Here is a 20,497-nt window from a genome sequence, read left to right on the forward strand (position 1 = left end):
TGCCCGATCCACAAAGCACTTACCTAGAAATTTTGGGCTGTGTAACTTAAATTCCGCCGTCGCAAGGCGTTCCTCTTCAAATGGGGGCGATTCCCATTTAAATGAGGCGCGCTCCCGTGCCGGCCATACTGCGCATGCTCGCGACGTCATTTTCCCGACGTGCATAGCGCAAAATTACGTTACGCCGTGCTTTGTGGATCGCGTCGGGTCAATAAAGTTGCGTCAGGAAAAAAAAAAAAGATACGGCGAAAAAAAAAAATCTAATTTAAAAAAAAATCGCGTCGCTGGACAGAAAGGTCTGCTTTTACATGGTGTACTAACTTTACACCTTGTAAAAGCAGCCCTAATTTTGCGTATGCAAAATAAAACTTACGGAGAAAAAACTAAGCTGAAAAGCTTCGTGGATCTCCGTAAGTGCTAATTTGCATACCCGAGGCGGCATTTCGACACGAAATGCCCCCAGCGGCGGATGCGGTACTGCATTCTAATATCCAGCAGTGTAAGTCCCTTACACATGCCGGATCTTCTCCCTAACTATGAAAAACTGATTCTGTGGATCAGTTCCATAGTTAGGAACAGGGATACGACGGAGTAACAGCAGTTACGCCGTTGTATCCCTTTTGTGGATTTGGCCCAAAGTTCCAGAATTTTCAACTGACTTTCAGCTGATTTTCAACTGAGCACGCTAACACAGATCAGCTTCTATTCTCTGTGTGGCCAGTTTGGAAGAAAGGATCAACCAGGCGCTTCAGATCAAAGAAGTATATGAAAATAATAGAGACTATGTCGTTCATTTACTAAAGCTGGAGAGTGCAAAATCAGACTAACTTCTGATTAGAAACCAATCGGCTTCTAACCTCAGCTTGTTCAAGTAACCTTTAGCAACAAAACCTGGAAGCTGATTGGTTTCTATGCACAAGTGAGCCTGATTTTGCACTCTCCAGCCTATGTAAACAAGGCACACTGCTGATCGGTCAGTGAGGAAAAGAGAGATCTTCTGTTTCAGCTAAGCTGAAATATGATCTGTTTTCCTCCAGTGTAACACTCCCTCTCACATTTATAAAACCTCCTAGGACACACTTAACTCTTTGATCGCCCCTGGTGTTAACCCCTTCCCTGCCAGTGTCATTTATACAGAGATCAGTGCATTTTTTTTAGCACAGATCACTGTATTGGTGTCATTGGTCCCCAAAAAGTGTCACTTAGGGTCAGATTTGTCCGCCACAATGTCACAGTCCCGCTCAAAATCACTGATCGCCGCCATTACTAGTAACATAAATACATAAATATAAAAATGCCATAAATCTAACCTATAATTTGTAGACGCAATAACTTTTGCGCAAACCAGTCAATAAACGCTTATTGGGATCACCAAAAATATGTAGCAGAATACATATTGGCCTAAACTGATGAAGAAATTCGATTTTACATTTATTTATTTTTTGGGAATGTTTTATAGCAGAAAGTAAGGAATATTCTTTTTGATTCAAAATTGCTGTTTTTTTTCAGTAAAATGGGGAAGAAGTAGAATATCTGTGTATTATTACTTTAAATATTATTGTCTGTAGCCACCTGTGTCAGTGACAGTTGATGATTTCACTGAGTAGATCCCCTCAGCAAGGTCATGGACAACAATATTTGACAACAGTAAAAACTTAACAAGTTTTTACTCTTTTTACATCTACCCAACATGTGAAAATGGCTAGTATTGGGGTTTGAACAATAGTATTTTTTACTTGAATTCTGTAATCAATGAGTCGGCTTCATTGCTCTGTGAACTATAGCTACATTTATAGCAGTATGGAAAGTGGAGACTCTTAGGCCCCTTTCACACGGACAGCTGTTCTGCCGCAGTAAAAGCATGTTTATGTTCTCCTGAAATTCAAGACTCCAGGCACAGCGGTCTGCTGCATTTGTACAGTGCGATTAGCTGCGGTTGTGTTTAGCCGCGGCACGATATTGAACGGGGATCCGACTTGGATCCCTGCCAATACCAAGCACTGTGTCTGGTATGAATCTTGAGGGGGAACTCCACACCAAATTTAAAATTAAAACCGGCATGGGTTCCCCCTCCAAGAGCATACCAGGCCCTTGGTCTGCTATGGATTTTAGGGGGAACCCTGTACGCAGAAAAAACGGCATGGAGTCCCCCCCAAGATCCAAACCAGACCCTTATCTGAGCACGCAGCCCGGCCGGTCAGGAAAGGGGGTGGGGACGAACATGCACCCCCCTCCTTAACCGTACCAGGCCGCATGCCCTCAACATGGGGGTAGGGGCTTTGGGGCAGGGGCGCCGCCCTGCAGCCCCTCCCACCCCAAAGCACCCTGTCCCCATGTTGATGAGGACAGGGCCTCTTCCTGACAACCCTGGCTGTTGGTTGTCAGGGTCTGCAGGCGGGGAGCTTATAGGAATCCAGGAGCTCCCTTTAAAGGGGAGCCCCCAGATTCCGGCCCCCCCACCCTAGGTGAATGAGTATGGGGTACATTGTTCCCCTACCCATTCACCTGGAGGAAAAAAAATGTAAAAAAAACACACTACACAGTAATTTATTAGTCAGCTCCGGGGGTCTTCTTCTGACTTCTCCGCTCTTTTCCTCTCACTGTAATGCGGTGTGCACGGCTCGCACCGATTTATATAGGCCTCTTATGACATCATAGTCCCATCATGCTCCGGGTGGTGACGACATAAGGGGGCGGGGTCAACGGGTGATATCTGCCCCCTTATGTCGTCACCACCCGGAGCATGATGGGACTGTGACATCATAAGAGACCTATATAAATCGGTGCAAGCCGCGCACACGGCATTACAGCGGGAGGAAGCGACGTGTCAACATCGAAGAAGAAGAAGGCAGAAGGCGACAGAAGTCCGGGGCCCCCCGCTTGTAAAAGAGCTAAAGAAGAAAGCGGGGGCCCCCGGCAGAAGAGAACCAGACAGCGGTGAAGACTGGGACCACCCCCCCCCCGGCAGAAGGTGACAGAAGCCCGGGACCCCCGCTCGTAAAAGATCTAAAGAAGATAGCGGGGGCCCCCGGCAGAAGAGAACCAGACGGCGGTGAAGACAGGGGGAACTCCATGCCAAATTTCAAATAAAAAAACGGCATGGGTTCCCCCTCCAAGAGCATACCAGGCCCTTGGGTCTGCTATGGATTTTAAGGGGAACCCTGTACATCTTATGTCGTCACCACCCGGAGCATGATGGGACTGTGACATCATAAGAGGCCTATATAAATCGTTGCGAGCCGCGCATACCGCATTACAGCGGGAGGAAGCAACGTGTCAACATCGAAGAAGAGAAGAAGGCAGAAGGCGACAGAAGCCCGGGGCCTCCCTGCTCGTAAAAGAGCTAAAGAAGAAAGCTGGGGAGGCCCGGCAGAAGAGAACCAGACGGCGGTGAAGACCAGGACCACCCCCCCCGGCAGAAGGCGACAGAAGCCCGGGGCCCCCCGCTCGTAAAAGAGCTAAAGAAGAAAGCGGGGGCCCCCGGCAGAAGAGAACCAGGCGGAGGTGAAGACCGGGACCCCCCCCCCAGCAGAAGACGTTGAAGAAGCCCGGGGGCCCCGCTCATAAAAGAGCTAAAGAGGAAAGCGGGGGCCTCAGCAGAACACCCCCCGAAAGAGCAGAAAAGTCGGAAGACCCCCAGGGCTGACTAATAAATTACTTTAAAAACCTGTGTAGTGTGTTTTTTTTTTCCTGCAGGTGAATGGGTAGGGGTACGATGTACTCCATATTCATTCACCTAGGGTGAGGGGGCCGGGATCTGGGGGGCCCCTTATTAAAGGGAGCTCCCGGATTCCAATAAGCTCCCCGCCCGCAGACCCTGAAACAAACGGCCAGGGTTGTCGGGAAGAGGCCCTGTCCTCATCAACATGGGGACAGGGTGCTTTGGGGTGGTGGGGGGGCCGCAGGGCACCCCCCTGCCCCAAAGCACCTACAACCCCATGTTGAGGGCATGCGGCCTGGTACGGTTAAGGGGGGGGGCGCTCGCTCGTCCCCACCCCCTTTCCTGACCGGCTGGACTGCGTGCTCAGAAAAGGGTCTGGTATGGATCTTGGGGGGGACCCCACGCCGTTTTTTCTGTATACGGGGGTTCCCCTTCAAATCCATAGCAGACCCAAGGGCCTGGTATGCTCTTGGAGGGGGAACCCATGCCGGCTTTTTATTTGAAATTTGGCGTAGAGTTCCCCCTCAAGATTCATACCAAACGCAGCTGACACAGTACACTGCGATTACTTGCGGTTATGTGCTGATAGCTGCGGTACATCGCAGCTGGACGCATTCAATTCTATTTTTTCTATCCGCACAAAACCATGGGTAACAAAACTGCAGGTAACCACAGTGTGTGAAGGGTGTCATAGGAAAGCATTGTGTGCTTCTAGCTGCGGTAAAATCCGCAGCTGAAACACCATTCTATCCGTCCGTGTGAAAGGGGCCTTAAGTGTGTATATGTATTACATCAAATCTCTGCTTAGAGAAGTTAATAAGGAGAAGAGCAGCATGAATACAGAAAGGACACTTGGTATGACTTTGATGTGCAGTGTCTTTGTGGGGATTGAGGTTGTGTGATTTTAAACCTGCACTAGAGAACAGAAGGGTAGATGTTATACATCTGGTATGCATTATAAAGGGGCACCTAAAAGTCACAGATCTTTCTTATTTACATTTTTTTAGATCGATGTTTTAAAAGGGTTAAAAAGTTTTTTTGCATAAAATGAAGATTATGCTAGAAAGGTGCAGTTATACATATCTGTGATCTATGTATGATGTTTACCCATAGATAAGCCTATAATAAGGCTTGCCTATAGGTACAATAAATAACCTCCTAAACGCCCACCATTTGAAAGATATTTACGGTACTTTAGATGGAGCTGGTGATGTCACTGGTGCATGCGCTCTGAAGGAACGGCATACCCATGTAGTTCCTTTTAGAGCTGTGCGCTAAACAGCTACTCCTACAGTAAATACAATACACTTTAATCAAAATCAGAGGGCAGTGCTAGTATATGATGCATACTAGCACATTATGACTTAAACTGCTCAAGCCCATTTTTTTTATGTGGTTTACTGCTTTAAGAAATAAACAGTGGAGTTGATTTGTTGATTTCCTAAAACTGGAAAGTGCAAAATCTGGTGCAGCTCTGCATAGAAACCAATCAGCTTCCAGTTTTCTTTTGGTCAAAGCTTAATTGAACAAACTGACGTTAGAAGCTGATTGACTGCCATGCACAGCTGCACCAGATTTAACATTCTCCATTATTAGTAAATCAACCCCACTGTGAGCCTTTGCTAGATAGAAGATGTAGTGACATCTGTAGTGCCACATCGTTCAGAACTATACTGCATTCTTACGGTTGTCGTTTTTGAAATATTAGTACAAAACATACCTTAACCACATCAGCCATGGAAAAAATGTACCCCCTTCCTGACCAGAGCACTTTTTACGATACGGCACTGCATCGCTTTAACTGACTAGCGCAGTTGTACAACGTTGCACCCAAACAAAATTGACGTCCTTTTTTTCCCACAAATAAAGCTTTCTTTTGGCGGTATTTGATCATCTCTGTGGTTTTAATTTTTTGCACGAAAAATGAAAAAAAGAGCAAAAATAATTAAAAAAAAGCAATATTTTTTACTTTTTAACATAATAAATATCCCCCAAAAATATATATAAAGAAATATATATATTTTTTCTCAGTTTAAGGGCGATATGTGTTCTCCTACATATTTTTGGTAAAAAAAATTGCAATAAGCGTATATTGATTGGTTTGCGCAAAAGTTATAGCGTCTACAAAATAGGGGATAGATTTATGACATTGTTTTATTATTATTTTTTATTGGTAATGGCGGCGATCTGCGATTTTTATTGTGATTGCAACATTATGGCGGACACATCGAACACTATTTTGCTATTTTGGGGCCATTGTCATTTATACAGCGATCAGTGCTATAAAAATGCAGTTACTGTGTAAATGACACTGGCAGGGAAGGGGTTAAACATTAGGGTGCGCTGAAAGGGTTAAGTATGTCCTAGGGAGGGGTTCTAATGGTGGGGGGAGGGGGTGGACTGGGCTACCAGTAACACGACAACAGGGAGCAGTAGATCTCTGTCCTGTCACTAGGCAGAACAGGAAAATGCCTTGTTTGCATCCCCCCGTTCTGTCACTCCGTGACACGATCGCGGGACACCGGCGGACATCGAGTCCGCGGGTCCCGAGGGGGCACAGTCACAGAGCACGCGGCAGGCATGCGTGCCCACAATGCCGCAAGTTAAAGGGGACGTACCTGTACACCCATTTGCGCAGCCGTGCCATTGTGCCGTCGTATATTGTCGTGCGCTGGTCAGCATGTGGTTAAAGAAACTTCTCAAGGACTGTTTCTGAAAAGATGTAAAATGTCAGGAAAAGTTTTAAAAAAAATCGGTATATTGCTTTCAGAAAAATGGTTGCATTTGGTGCTGTTTATATGGTTATAGATTAACTTATTTAAAAGTACTAACACACCGGGGCAGGAGCAATATATTAAATTACAGGAACATCTAATTAGCAGATCAGCCTATAAAGACACATGAGAGCCTGTGAGAGATAACATGTAGCACAGAGAAACAGCTGTCCGCTGGATATAATAATTGTAGGCCTCTTTTTATATGAAGACTACGCAAGGCACAGATTTGCATGTACCGTACTTGTCGCCTAGAGGGCTGATACCAGCTGTGTGCCTCAAACTGGTATTTGAAAGTCATAATAAAACCCCAGTGGAAAATTCCATACCATCGTCATAATGTTATTAGTGGGAAGACTTGCCTATGTATGGGCACGCTGGACAAGTTCATGTGTTAATTCATCATAACTTTCTTTATTCAATCAAACTAAAACACCTATGGTCCTAATAATCTTCACTTATGACAATTTAAAGCTCATGGGTATATACACTAAATGGCAGAGCTAAAGCATATCTAAATCTAATTCCACAGTAGATGAGTTAAATGTGCACAATGTAAGGTATGTTTGTAAAGCTACAAACAATGGGCCGGATTCAGATACATCGGCACATATTTCTGCCGGCGTAGCGCATCTCATATGCGCTACGCCGACGTAACACAGAGAGGCAAGCACAGTATTCACAAAGCACTTGCTCCCAACGTTGCGCCGGCGTAACGTAAAATCGTAGGCGTAAGCCGGCCTAATTCAAAGTGGGTGGAAGTGGGCGTGATCCATTTAAATGAAGCATGACCCCATGCAAATGATGGGCCGAACGAACGGCGAATGCGCCGTCCCGTGGACGTATCCCAGTGCGCATGCTCAGAATCACGTCGAATATACTCCCTAAGATACGACGGCTCAATGCCGTGAACGTAAACTACGCCCAGCACTATTCACGTACTACTACGTAAACAACGTAAAATACGACGGGCCATACCTTACCATGACTTACACCTGCTTTATGAGGCTTAACTTTACGCCGGACGTACGACTTACGTAAACCGCGTATATTAATGCGCCGGGCGCAAGTACGTTCGTGGATCGGCGTATCTCAGTCATTTGCATATTCAAATCGTAAATCAATGGGAGGGCCCCTTGCGGCCAGCGTAAATATGCGCCCAGGATACGACGGCGTAGGAAACTTACGTCAGTCGGAGGAAGCCTATTTTCAGGTGTATCTGTTTCTATGGGCACGGCGCACAGATACGACGGCGCACATTGACACTTACATGGCGTATCTCGAGATACGCCAGCGTAAGTGCTACGAGAATCCGGGCCAATATGTACACTGTAAACTGTAGATTGTGGGTTTGCGAAAGGAATGAAAAGGAAATTTTAATTTTGCAATTGAATTTTTCCCTAGCTTAATGAGGTGCAACTCTGACTTCCATCATCCAATTGTTTGCAAAGAAAAATTGTCCTCTTTCTTATTTTCCTTGTATATGACTGGGTATCCTTTGCAAAGTGAATTTTCACTACATTCACTAAGCTAAGTGACAATTCTCTTGCAACTGAAACAGTATATTTGCCTTTACTAAATCAACCCCTTTTTTGTTCAATTCTTTTGAATAACATTATTTGTCACTCCTGCCTCATAGATACATAATTACTCAGTTTGGGTGATCTCTGCCCTCACGAGTAACCCCTGTTTTGTGGAGAGCTGCCAAACCTAAGCCACCGGCTGAGCTTAGGACTACTATTTGTTTTGATTGGAGATCCATGTCCAGTGCTCCCCCTACATGTTCTGGGGATGATAAAAAAATAATAATGTTCTGGGGATGGTTGTATTGCAGACAACATAGGAATACTAGCACAGCTCTCACAAAGGTCTCACAAAGCTCTCACAAAGCCTGCAAATTGTATAGTGCCCATTCCAGATTTATAAAAGTAAAATTACCAGCCTGCATCAGTAAATTGATGGCTCACATGAAAGGTTATCTAAACCAAAAAACAATTATGTACTGTATTTGCTGGCGTATAAGACTACCTTTTACACTTAAAAAAAATGGCCAAAAAGCAGGGGTCATCTTATACGCCGTGTCAGCTGCTCGGATGCCTGCTGGATGTGCGGTAATACTGTATGTAGCTTCGGCCACATACAGTATATACCGCTTAGCCAATCCCGGTGAGCGATGTATTTAAATGAATACAGAGCCTGCTCGAATTGGAGTAACAACCTCTGCCAATCCGAGCAGGCTACATACAGTAGCCTGCTCGGATTGGGTTTGAAAGTCAAGAGAGGCGTGGGCTGATGATGTTAGAGCCTCTGCCAATCCAAGCAGGCTTTGTATTTATTAAAAGAATACATCGCTCGCCGTTATTGGCTACAGCAAGAAGGAAGAAGAATTTGGCTCCAGCTCCAGCAAGAATGAAGAAGAATATGGCTCCAGAAGGAAAAAATATGAAGCGTCGGAAGGGGGGTCGTCTTATACGGTGAGTACAGGCAAAAAATCTTAAACTGTAAAATTAGGGGGTCGTCTTATACGCCCGGTCGCCTTATACACCGGCAAATACGGGTAAGAAATTGCAGTTTTCTAGTCTCGATATGAGGTAGATTTATTTATTTTCTTTTTTTCAGATTTTTTTCACTTTATTTTCACTTGTTATTCCTGTTATTAATACACTAGTAATACACTTTATGTCCTGGGATGCAGCCAACCAGTGTGGGAACCAGTATCGTCAAATCCAGTGATGATTCCTGTCGGCCGCATCTGCCTGTGCTCTCTGCCTTCTCCCCCACGGCAGCCCCCCTCTTCCACTCATCTTCTCTCAATGATCTCCCTTGCACTTTGCAGTGTTTAGTTGCTAGGACCGTCCAGTGTCCTAGCAACAAATCACGCTTTAGCAGCTGTGCACAAATGGGATTTTTTTTTGCTCCACCTCCCAGCCCTGCCCCCTAACACAGTGCTCTCTAGCTTTCAGAATCCTCGTCCATCCTGCCGGTAAGGTATTATTCATAGGCAATCTAATAGAAGTCAAAGAGGGCAGGGGGTGCTGATATAAGGGGATTGTGAGCTAATGGGGGTCTCTAATGAGAGATGTTGACTGTCGATATAATGGTTGCTGACCAGCCTTTAGATCAGCTTTCAGCACCCCCCATTAGAGACCCCCATTATATGAATGAATGAATGAATTAGAGTCCCTTTATATTAGCACCCCCCTTAGAGACCCCCTCCCATTAGATCAGATTTCCCTTATATTAGCGACCCCCCCTCACTTTGGGACCACCGGTTGGTCTCTAATTGGGGTTCACTTATATAGGGTGTCCTACCACCCACTTATATAGGTGTGTCCCACCACCCAAAAAAAATGCAGTGCAACTTCCCCCTTATAAATATAATAACTGCTTCCCACCCGCCCACAGTACATTTACTGCAGGCGGGTGGCATTGGCAGGCTGGATAATGTACATGTACATGATCCAGCCTGTTCCGGTTTTGGGCCGTGCATGTACTACAGTGGGATTTTGTCAGCAGGTCCTGGCCAATGATTTATGGCTGAGACCTGCTGATTGGCTGTAGCCATTCACAGCACAGATTCCTGTGTTTACAAACACAGAGAGCACTGTTCACAGGTCAGCGCTCTTTGTTAGCTTATAAAAGAACTGGCTTCTAAGTTTTTTAGCTGGCTCCTACTGTAGATTCAAAGCAAATTTGTAAAGCCCTGCTCTAGCCAATTTATGACTTCACAGTTTGGTTGACAGAAAAAGTCACTGTGACAGTTATCATTCATGAGTGTAATTGTTTTGGGAAATGGTTAGCTTGATGAGTAAAGTTCCGCTTTAGGCTACAAAACAGTGACAGCCTGTTGCAGTCTTAAGGCTATAGGTTTATATATAGGCAATAACTATAAAAACAAACAATTTAAAGTAAATTTATGATCACAGCATACACTTTCATTTTATAACATTAGCATTGTAATAACAATACAAATGATAGTTATATTTGACAATACAATAAAAGCTTTCTTGGCCATCTCTTGCCAGAACTTTCTAGATTCCCTGCATGCTTTGCAACTTCTCCTCTGCTGTTTACTTTCAGTTTAAGGACTACAAATCCCATGGTACCTTCCTGCCTGCCTGCCTCTACTGACTCTGCCTCTTTAAACACCTTGTCTCAGCACCTCTGTAGTTCAGAAGGCAGGCTCTGCGAATTCTCTGACACAACAGTTCCCACGCCCTAGGGCAGAGTGAACACTTGTCACAGAATTCAGTAGTAGGCTAGAAGTAATTGAAATACAATGTGGAAATAAAAGATTTGATATTTTAACCATAGATACGTTTTAAGTCAAATCCAGTCCACAAAATCTACCAACATTATGACTATTCATAAGGACATGCACGAGTCATTATGCCAAACATTAAAAACATTAGAAATCTTCGAAGGTGTGATTATGTAGTATTTGTTGCACTTAGAAATAACTACTGTACAAAGAGATAGGAATTATTTTTGATTTTTGTTTGTGTAAAATAGATGCTAGCTAATTTCAATGAACAGATACCATGAGTTTTTTTTTTTTGCTTGACCTGTGCAATAGTCGAAATACCATATTTCCATGTCTTCACCAGGGTTTGTCTAGTGGCAGTAAAGATAAAAGATACTAATTTAAATTGATTGGGGGTGAATGTAGAAGGCTTAAAGTTTGAGCAAGGCTTCACATGGATTTTTCGGGAAAGGTGATTTCCCAAAACTGTTGTTGATACACTCTCATCCAAAATCTTTTGAATCATGGACATTCCCACCACACATATATCAAAGTGTTAGTCAAACCACAGCCCTGGAAGCAATGATCTGAGGAATCCTATGCAACATTTGCAATTTTAGAGAGAACCATATGCCACTAGAGAAGGTTATAGTTGCCCTCCAAAAGGGAAGATCTCATGAGCCATGAGTAGTAATGTTCCATTTTTCGGTCCATTATTGTTGCACCAGTGAGACTCCAAGATCATTTTCCTAATGTAGAGTGTAAACGAAATGGTCAGAAGTGTAATGCCCTGTACACACGATCGGTTCGTCTGATGAAAATGGACCGCTTTCATCAGACGAACCGATCGTGTGTGGGCCCCATCGTTTTTTTTCCCATCAGTGAAAAAACTTAGAACCTGTTTTAAAATTATCTGATGGTTAAAAAAACGATAGAAAAAAAACGATCGTCTGTGGGGAAATCCATCGGTCAAAAATCCACGCATGCTCAGAATCAAGTCGACGCATGCTCGGAAGCATTGAACTTCATTTTTCTCTGCACGTCGTTGTGTTTTACATCACCGCGTTGGACACGATTGGATTTTTAACTGATGGTGTGTAGGCACGACTGATGAAAGACAGCTTCATCGGATATCTGATGAAAAAATCCATCGGTCCGTTTTCATCAGGTGAACCGATCGTGTGTACGCGGCATCACTCTCAGATAAAGAATTATAAATAAATTATAAGCATTCTAAGAATGTGCCTTTCACTAATGGGTCACTACCACAAATGTGTTAGAAGGAAGTGAGCTTTAAAGGTGAATCTGCGTGTTTCATTGTTGATTTAAGTAGGTGTGAATTTGTGGATATTGAAGCAGTTCCATCGGAGGGATGTGATCAGATGTTTGCAGTGTATCAAAGCTTAACACATCTTTCAGTGTCAACAATTTTACCGGGAAGAAAGGAAGGGTTGTAACGTATGGTAGCCAAAGACATATGTGGTGACAATAGCCTATCTAAATATTTCATCTGGTCCCATATTTTCAAAGAGTGTTTAATTATGTGCTTTTGGGTATCAGGGATAATCCATACAATTGTATAAATCTCCATAGGGGCAATCAGCTAAACCTCTAAACTTACCAACAATACGGTATTAGAGGTCAATTGGTATGCAGCAAGGTGGTCTATTTCAGCCGCGCGATGGATATATTGGGTTTAAGCTAAATCTAGTAAAACTATTTTATTTTATTTTGCAAGTTTTTATCATATTTGAAATCCAACAAAATGGCACAATTGCAAAATGTACTTGAAATAACAATCTCAGCATTTTTTTCTCACAAATTCCTTTTGTTTGTATATTTAAAAAAAAATAGCTGAAGTTATTTAGTTTTCAAAGCATTTCACAGCTGTTTATCACCATGGTAAAATAATTTTCCTGATTGATCTCGTCTGTATATAAACAAGTAACATTTACACTTCCAAAATGTTACCTATTTCCTTTGATCAGGTGTTTTGCATTTTAAATGAAGGGAAGCTAGAAAAAAGTTTCTTTATTTTTAAATTTTGTTGCTTTTTTTCTTTTTCATTGCTGTATTTGCCATGTCTTGCTTTATAGACTAAAACGTCTTCACAAATTATACAACCTATAGCACTACCAGAGGTGCTTGCAGTCGCCACCTATTTGCTGAGTGTTAATGGGACCTCACCATTTAAGCCTTGCACCCACCCCAGCATCCCAGCCAGATCTTGCATTTACCCCTCTGCTTTTCATTGTAGATATTTGCTGTGCAACTAGCTGGGAGCCACACAGCCACCTCATGAAAATTCTCCCGGTCAGGCTGGGCATTAGAACCCATAATTATTCCATGCAAAGGCTGTCCACGATTAGGACTGGGAGGAAGGGGTACCAAAAGTACAGTTATCCTTTAGGAAATTGGAGATAAGTATCTACTGTTACCTCTGAAGCCATTAAAACCCTCTGGATTTGTTTGAAAATATGGAAGGCACAAATGTTAGTCAGTGCATTGGGTACATTATAATAGGGATTTGTAATTATTGGTATTCGTGTCTTTATTTTTTACTAAACAACATAATAAACATTTGTACTTCATTTTTCATTTCCTTTGTATTTTCCATCTCTGGTTTCCTGCATTATAGTTGGAAATATTAGCTGCCTTTGCCAATAATAGGTATACAGTTTTGCTTTTGCGAATTGCAATTGCAAAAAAATAATAATTAAACAGCAAAGTAAGCAAATACTAATAGAATTCAAAAGGTCAGTAGGGATCAGTTCACAGAAAGATTTTTCACATTTAGGATAAATGATGTTAATATCTCACTGGACAGAATTTATTAAAGAAAATAAGACATCAGCTTATATAGTTGAAGTTTTGGCAGGTTCCTAATTCATTTAAACGGATACTTTGTTCCAATTTCTCCTTGGCATCTGTTCCCAGATATGAAGATACAAGTTAGTTTTATGTTCTGTGTGCTAACCAATAATATTGTTCTTTAAAGGAAACGTTCTAAAAGAGGTATGTAGGCTACAGTTGCTGTGCTTATTTTCTAATTATATATCATACAGGAGGCTCATATCTTATGCATTATCTTTCTTTAATAATGCCCATAGCAGAAATACAACTTTTTCAGTGATTTCAAGTACAAAAAACGTTTTAACTGAAGAAAAAGAAAAACTACAATACCCAGCAGCCCTCAGGCTGGGTCTGCCAATCATGAGGCAGGACAGCCGGTATATAAGGGGCTGCCCCCTTAGAACCTTCCTCTTTCTTTCTGCTCATGGCAGAGATAAGTATTTCTATGTGATATTGTTTGTTCTTTCATAATATCTACTTTTATAATATCGTTTATTCTTTCATGCTGGTAATATCTTACTTTTATAATATCGATATCGGTGGCATCGTGGATAGTATTTCACTATCTGCGGTGCGCCTTTATTTATTTTATTTTAATATTAATTTTATGTTGATTTATTTTAATGGTTGTTTTAATTTTATTTACTGATATATATATATATATATATATATATCATTTATTGTCTATCCTTTGGGGGGGACGCAGTCCCCCCCACTAATGTGTACATTTTCGTACAGTTATTGTGCTTAATTATGCGCTTGTTTAGGGCACTAAAACGCTGCTTCGTTGCATTTGTTTGCCCCCTGTGCCTGGGGCACTCTATTCACGGCCTCCCGGGCGGGCTCCGGCCGTTGCGCACCCCATCCGGTGCGCTCTGACACTTTCTACCCAGTTTTTGACTGAAGGTAGGACGGCGCCAGTGTACCATCTTGGCGCCTTTTTCCTACCTTCCGTCTGGTTCTCCGTACGCCGCGCGCCCTCTCCTCAGAACGTCTCGTCTCTGAGGGGGGCGTGGCAGTGCGGGCCTGTCTCCACCAATCGCGCTATTGCCGCACGCTTCGGCGGCGCGATTGGTGCGGGCGTGTCCTGAAGGCCCCGCGTCAGCCTATCCCAGCTCGGGAGACGTAATCTCGCGAGATTACGCTCCCATGAGCTAGGATGTCGCTCCCCATCGCCGCTACGCCAGTGTGAGCGTGCGGCTGTATGGGTCGGAGCTCTCTGTGTGGATCTCGGTGATCTACTCAAATCACGTTGAGGCCGTAGTCTCGCGAGACTACGTCCTCTTCATTTGTGATAGGCAATCTTCCCTCACCTACTCCTGTCACTCCTAATCGTCGGTTCTCGTTTCTGGGAATTTATTCCCCTGGAATCTAGCTTCAAATAAATAATATATAAATTTAAATAAATTACAAATATATATATATATATATATATATATATATATATAAATTAATTGTACAAATATATATAAATACATTACAAATATATAAATAAATTATTAGAATATATAAATAAAATAATATATAAATAAATTATACAAATAATTAAATAGATTAACAAATAAATACATAAATTATACATAATATATAAATAAATTATTCGAATATATAAATAAATTAATGTATAAATAAATTATACAAATAGTTAAATAGATTATACAAATAAATATATAAATTATAAAAAATATATAAATATATTAGATTATACATATACGTAAATTAACCACAGCATTGTTCCTGTACTATGCTGTGTTACTGTGCTGTTCGCAGACCCTCTCCTATAACTGACGACAGGACATTATCCTGCTTGTGTCCCTGAAGTGGTGGACACAGTCCTAGTAGACCCAGTCTCGACAAGGCTGCAGGGGTTCAAAATTGTTCGGTAGATCCGTCCAGCGGCCATGGCGTCGGTTATGCCAACCCGCCTGCAACCCCTATGTCCGGACCAGCCGACAACGGTCTACCGCCCCTAAGAAGGGCGAGGTGCCCCAAAACGCCGCCACGTCTGTGGCCCTGACTCCCCGGCAGGGGAAGTAAATAACATGCTCCAGGCAGTACCCTCCCAGGACTGCCGACCCACTGCCCTCCCAGACTCCTATCGACCCCCAAGCCTCGGGGAGATGCGCATGCAGAGGCAACGATCCGTTAGACGGACTAAGCCAGACCCATTCGTGGACTCTTCCAGAGTCACCCGCGAAGTCTGAGGCGGCTAACACCTTTGAGTCTGAGGATGATGATGATTGTTAGGGCAGTGGGCACATGGCGCTTCATGACAACGCCAACCCTGTATCCCAGGCTGACACATTATTGGACTCTCGTGGAGAGCCATTGTCGATTCGGGGGCGATTTGCCATCCACACTCTGGTGACTGGGAACCTCTACCCGAGGTGGCCCAACATATATCTATACTGGACCCAGAAACCGGTCAGTAAAGCCCACCGCAACAAATTGAGTAATACCCCCTTCCATTGCCATATGAGATTGTACACACTCCCGGGGTGGACCTCATACTCTGGAGGTATCTCACCAAACACGGGAAGTATCCCCAGAAGGGAATAGAAAGGTCCTTCGGACCATACAGGCCAGGGTCTTAGATCTTTTGGACCTATCACCAACATCCTACGCCTTAGTGAGCAGGCTACCACCACTGAACAACCGATTGATCTATCCCAACTTAGGGGCTGGGCCCAACGGGCAGTTGCCTCCTAGGAGGCGCGAACACTACGTGCCCGACAGGACACCGCCGATCAATCTTAATGAGACTTGATCAGCAGCTGCCCCACCTAACCGAATCAGACCCCGGACCGACCACCGAGGGCATGTTATTCGGGATCACGCTGATTACACGTATTTCTAGATGGTAGGACTCTATTCCAGCCGGGATAAAGCCCAAACATCATTAATAAGTCTGAGGCCTTGTACTCACGACCGGATCTGTGCGCTGGAAACTGTCTGCCCGACAGTTTCCGGCGTACAAGGCTGATTTGTGTTTTGTTCCGCTGGCGTGTACACACCAGCGGACCAAATTCCCGTCGTACCGGAACGCGTGCACGTAAACTACGTACGACGTCACTATAAAGGGGAAGACCAAAGTTAATGGCGCCGCCCTCTGTTCCTCTTTTGCTAGTTACGTGTTTGCTCGTGTTAGTGAAGGTTTGGTTAGAGCTGATTCGCGCTTCTCGGTCTCCAGGCTTTGACAGCGTGTATTCACGGGTTCAGTGCGTGTGCTTGCGGTAACGTAGTTGTCATTCGGCTATAGGCAAGCAGGTTGTTTCTGCTTTAGCAGTTGCATCCTGTGCGCTCGTATCTGTTTGTCACGCGTTTGTCGCAGGTAGTGCTGGATTTGCGAGTGCTTTCTGTTTCAGTGTGTTCTTGACTGACCAGCCGGCCGGTTTGAAGCCATGATGGAGCAGCAGCGTCAATTTTCGCGAGTTGGTGCTGTTTATGGGATGGCTGCTGGATATGTTCATTTGTCCAGTACTTTGGCCAGAAACAGGGGGCGGAGGCGTTTCTGGACCAAGAATTGGTTGCGCCAGCGTGACCAGTTCTCACATATGCCTCTGCTTAGGGAACTCCAGGAGAATAATCCTAATGACTTTAGGAATTTTCTCCGCATGACGGACCCCGTATTCAACCGTCTGCTGGATCTTCTGTCCCCCTATATCACGAGGCAGGACACTGTGATGCGCCAAGCCATCACGGCCGAGCAGAGGCTTATTGCCACGTTGCGGTACCTGGCGACTGGGAGGAGCCTGCAGGACCTCAAGTTCTCGACAGGCATCTCTCCGCAGGCGCTTGGGGTCATCATACCGGACACGTGTGCTGCCATCATCAAAGTTATGCATGAGGAGTATATTAAGGTAAGTTTCCTGGCTCTAATAATGTGGCCAACTAACTTTATTTTTATTTTCCCAGATATGCTGTGTGTTTAACTAACGTTACCTTTTCTCCCTATGCATGTTGATATCAGCTTTACATGTTTTATTCTTGGCCTACCTGCATATTTGTCCCTTACCCAATATTAACCTGTCCAGCATGCTATCCTAGGGACAAACCCACCTTGCCATTTTTTCAAACAGGACTTTTTGGTTTTTGTGTCCCCCCCTTCAAACTTTTATTGTCCCCATCAGAGGGCTGTGGAGTCTCTTAATGAAGTGGCCCTATATATTTCATTTCCCAAATTCTCCATGCACATTTTTCTAATGCAATTTTAATACTGTGAACTGTCACAAGGATGCTTGTAGGATGTATTTGTTACAAAGTACTAAATCTCTAATTTTGTTTGTCCCCACAGCTACCCTCCACACCACAGGAATGGCAGTCTGTGGCTTCCCAATTTGCCCAGCGGTGTGATTTTCCAAACTGCGGTGGAGCAATAGATGGGAAACACGTCCGCATTGTGCCCCCACCCCGCTCGGGGTCCTACTATTATAATTACAAGGGTTATCATAGTATTGTGTTGATGGCGGTGGTGTCGGCACAGTATGAGTTTCTATATGTGGACGTGGGGAAGAACGGCCGGATGTCTGATGGGGGAGTGTTCGCACGGACTGATTTCTATGATCGTCTCCAAGCTGGTGGTCTGGCATTGCCACCAGATGAAGATAATGTGGAAGGACTTCCGTTTGTGTTCCTAGCGGACGAGGCTTTCGGGCTTGGTCCTCACCTCATGCGGCCTTTTCCCCAGAGGACCCTCACCTCAGAGAGGAGTGTGTTTAATTTTCGGTTGGCCAGGGCTCGGAGGGTAGTCGAGAATGCCTTTGGGATACTCACCAACCGGTTCCGCCTGTTCAGGACATCGATACATCTGGCGGAATATAAATTGGACACCGTTGTATTTGCCTGCTGCATTTTGCACAACTTTTTACGCAGGCACTCCCAGACGTACCTACCCGACATCGGTTCTGAGGCAAGACTACCCTCAGATCCCCTTCCCGGGCTGGACACTGGTCGCGCTGGCTTGGCCCCCCAATCAGCTCGTGAGGTACGCGACAAATATGTTGAGTACTTCATGGGTCGGGGGGCCATTGCTATGCCAGATCATATTTCTTTCTAATTCGGCCCCCAAAGAAAGGAATATTCTAAAAAATAATAAATAATTAGACCATTGGACTTTATACAGTTGTTTGTCATTAATGCTTTTTCTCTTTTTCTGTCTTCCTGGTTCTCTAACTAACTTCTTCAATTGTAATGCATAATTGATTTCTCCACTTTTAGTAACTAACCACATTTTGCACAGTATTCACTCATCTACAAACAGGGTATTGAGTCTAGAAATAAGAAGCAACTCCATTTGTAAATGTTGAGGTCAAGTTTTTTTAATTTTTGCTTGTTCATGACCCCAAAAATAATTTTATATTTTTTTCATTACTCCCTGCTTTTGTACTTAGGAGTCTTCAAAAAATTTTTAAACTTTTTTTTTTTTTTCAGGTAATTCAACCAAAAATATTATGCAGATTATACATTTATTAACAAGTTCACTTTTTTTTTACTCAAATATAGTTAGATTTATTGTTTACATATATATATATATATAGATTATATTTGGTGGGGTGTTTACCGCCTTAAATTTTTTTTTGGCCATATTTTTTAGGCACAAAAAACAATAATTTTTTAACCATTTTTTTTGTTTTTGGTGTGTTTTTCTAAAAGAAAATTTTTAGGTGAGAATTTGGAGTCAAATCTCTACTTCACTAAATTCAGTGATTAGAGAGATTTATAATTCTATATATATATTTTTAAAAATTTTTGGCGTTGTTTATTCTTTATGGTCTAAACTTTATAGTATCCCAAAATGTTCAACATGGTCAAAAAGTAACAAAATCCAATTCCAAAAATATAAAAACTCACAACAGCAGTCAGTCATGGTGTGCTTTCACACTGGAACACGCCAAAATTGGAAGATACACACATTCAGTGCAAACTCGCCAAATGTCATTGGTTCAACAGACAAATGGCCACATGTGCTATCTGACATCATGGGTGATCAATGTCTGTGTTTTGTGGGAGCAAACCCTTCCTCTCAACTACTTGAGGATGGAGGAGGGGGTTGGACCCACAAAGCACAGACATTAGATATTCTGTGATGGCAGATAGCACATGTTGGCACACTGTGTGTGTATCTTCAAATTTTGGCGTATTCATTATTCAAACTGTAAAAATGTTTGTGGGGGCGGGGGATGGGCGGGGGGTGTTTCAGTCTTTGACACGGCCCATCATGTCAATAATGTTCTTAAAATTAGATTCGATGACCATCATTCTTTGCCGCATATTGTCCATTTCCGTGCTGCATTCCAAAAGGACATTTGTTACATTCTGTTCCATGAGAAACATCCTTTCACGCATATTGTGCATTTCAGTGCTGCACTCCATTACCTGCTGAATAATTATAGCAGCACTTGCACGTGAAAATATTGGCACACCATCCTCCTCCCCTAAAACAAAAAAAAAAAAATGGCATTTACAATATTATTTTTCAATGAGGCCTATCTACATATGTTTTTTTGAATCAAGCTAGGGTGACACTGACCTGATGGGCTTCTCCTTTCCACCTCTTCGACATCTTCTATCACTCCTCCTTCTTCCACCACCTCCCCATCATCTTCAATCACTCCTCCTTCTTCCACCACTTCCCCATCATCTTGGACTCCTCCTTCATCCATCAATCCACCTTCTTTCAATTCGCCAAATTGTTCTTCCGCCACTTGCCCTTCATCTGCTATGACTTCTAAGTCCAAAATTACTTCTTCCTCCTCTCTTCCTTCCTCCTTTCTTCCTTCCTCCTCTCCTTCCACATCCTCCTCTCCTTCCACATCCTCCTCTCCTTCCACATCCTCTTCTCCTTCCACATTCTCCTCTCCTTCCACATCCTCCTCTCCTTCCACATCCTCCTCTCCTTCCACATCCTCCTCTCCTTCCACATCCTCTTCTCCTTCCACATCCTCCTCCTCCTCCACATGTTGAGAT

General features: G+C 43.5%; 1 protein-coding gene across 1 annotated transcript in view; it reads left to right on the top strand.

Annotated features, from left to right (window-relative positions):
• The window catches only part of FRAS1 (Fraser extracellular matrix complex subunit 1), a 660,838-nt gene that overhangs the window by 76,981 nt on the left and 563,360 nt on the right, over positions 1–20,497 (top strand). The gene's annotated exons all lie outside the window — the stretch shown is intronic.

This window comes from Rana temporaria, chromosome 1 (assembly GCF_905171775.1).
Source record: "Rana temporaria chromosome 1, aRanTem1.1, whole genome shotgun sequence".
In the NCBI taxonomy this organism is placed as follows: Eukaryota; Metazoa; Chordata; class Amphibia; order Anura; family Ranidae; genus Rana; species Rana temporaria.